The sequence below is a fragment of the Phyllostomus hastatus genome, unplaced genomic scaffold, assembly GCF_019186645.2.
Source record: "Phyllostomus hastatus isolate PE091 unplaced genomic scaffold, TTU_PhHast_1.1 phas_scaffold_60, whole genome shotgun sequence".
Lineage (NCBI taxonomy): Eukaryota > Metazoa > Chordata > Mammalia > Chiroptera > Phyllostomidae > Phyllostomus > Phyllostomus hastatus.
In genome coordinates, this window is record NW_025334038.1 from 8,068,478 (window position 1) to 8,071,063 (window position 2,586).

Below are 2,586 nucleotides of genomic sequence, written 5' to 3' on the forward strand. Positions count from 1 at the left end.
ACCAGAGCAGAAGGAACATCGTGCTGCAGTTGCTAAGGACTTGATTCAAACTGCTACCAATGAATAGGACTGAGGCGTCATTGTCCTATGTACAATGTTTCTTACCTCTTATATCTTCTTCAATGAAAGTCTCTATTTCTCATTAAAAAAAGAAACTTGGTCAGAAATTGAAGAATCATTTATTTTCACAAATCACCTAATAAGTATGTCCTCACTAAACACCCATTATGTGTCCATCTCTGCTAGACACAGCCTCTGCCCTCAAAAATCAGTGACAAAACAAAGGGAAATGGTAACACCTATGAAAGATATGTGTTCTGATTTCTCTTCTCTTCAACATCTATGATTTTTTTAGACTTTTAAAAAATAGCTTTATTGGGGTATCCTATACATATCAAATTAATCCAATGTAAGTGTAGAATTCAATGAGTTATAGTAAATTTCTAGAGTTATGCAGCTATCACAACAATTCAGCTTTAAGACATTTTTATAACCCCATCCAAGTTCCCTTTTTTGCCCTTATTTGCTTTCTGTCTCTATAAGTCTGATTTTTTCTGGGTATTTCTTTCACATATGGCTTCTTTGACTTAGTATTGTGTCTTTTGAGGTCTGTCTGTGTTAGAGCATGTTGAATAATTCATTTATTTTTATTGTTGATGATCAAGGGTGGTAGGTGGGGATGGCTTGGGTTGGGAGAGTGGTGGAGGGAAAATGGAGACAACTGTACTTACACAACAGGAAAAAAAGAAAAAAAGGAAATGTATACTATGGTAGAAGACACTTGTAAACAATTACTTATAACAGACAAGATTAAATAAGACTGTAACAGAAATATTGTATGTAAATTTAAAGGGGCAAATTTATATAGCAGCATTATTCTTTATAGCCCAACATAAAAAATAACACAAATATCCAGCAACTGGTAAATGGATAAACAAAATGTGGTATAACCATACAAACATGCACGATTTCTTTCTCTTAACTTGAGCCTTTATTAGTTTAAATGTATCCTAATTCCCTTTCCCTAAAAACGTTCACTTGATTTTATCACATGTGATGATTTTGAAAAATGCCTAAATATTCTTTGAGATTTCTCCTATAAAAATATGGAGCCTAATTCTTCTCCTTTTAATTGTGTGTTATACTTAAAGACTGCTTTTACCAATAAATGCTGGTGTGGCACATTGGAGAACATGTCATAATAGGCACAAAAGCATTATTCATAAAAGAAATGTTGATACACCTGGCAACAATACAGTTAAGAACTACTGTTTATTAGGACATATAATAAGTGACAAAAAACAAACCACAGAATGTGAGAAGATATTTTTAACCATATCACCAGAATACACAAGGAATTACACATTGACAAGAAAAAAAATTAAATTAATAAAAACAGTAGGCTGAAGACTTTTATTTGGAGTACAAATAAGAAAATCCAAATGGCCAATAAACAAATTAAATCAGATCAACTTCATTTGAAATCAAGAAATTGCAAATAGAGACTATAGCACACTAAAACTATATATCCATCAAACTGGCTAAAATAGAAATCTGAGAAAGCCCAGTATTGGTAATGATGTAAAGCATTATCTGCTAAAGCTAAAAACCATTACACACGGTGACTCAGCAGTTTCACACCTACATAAATATACCATAGAAATCATAGACACAAAGGCACCAGATACATGCACAATAACTTTAATAACAGTGTTGCTGGTGGAAATAGGATTCCTCCATGGATTTGTGAGAAAAACATTTTGGGACTCACGCATAGGAAGATGTAAACAATAGTGGCAAGATTTACTGGATTTAAAACAAAGGACTGCCCCTAAGTCCTTGTCTCACCTATGACAAAGCGGCCCAGCTTTCAGGTGGCTCAGCTTTGTCTCACTGAGGAAGTAAGCCAGCCTCTGGGGCCTTAACCCAGCAGGCCAATACTCGCAGATGCGTAACTTCTTTGTGTCTCACTTCCCTATTTGTACATATCTGCCACCAAAGCCCCATGGCCCCTGGCCAACAACCTGCACTGCACTTTGACCTGTACTTGGGCCCACATGGCTGCTACAGAGAAACAATGAATACTCAAACAAACAAGCCCTAGGCCTTTATTAAGCTTTGATTATATTACCCCAGGCTTGAGAGAGAATAGGCTTTCTTCCAAAATAAGCAATCTTTTTCCTAATTTTTTTGTGAGCTTGTTCTGGGACCTCCCTCTATCTAATCCTTTCCTGGATCTGCTGGGGTTCAGTGACCTTATCCAATCTGATCCTTTCCCAGGTTTTCCCAAATTAATTCCTCCTCTTTACCTGTATGTCATCATTTTAGCTCCTACTGCTCATGCCTCAAAGTAGAAGGCTCCCCACGTCCCCATGCCATCTTGGCTTCTACTGTGCATACCTCAGTGAAGAATTTCCCCTTTATTGGTTTTCTGTCCCCCTCATAGTCTATGGGAATTGACTGCTTGTACCCCTGGGAGATTGGTTCCTGCCTTCTCTGGGAAGTCCCTTTGACAGGGTAATGCAGGCTCTCTCCTGGAGAGTCTAGAATGGCTGATTCCATTTGCTCTCTTTGTTAATAAGTAAC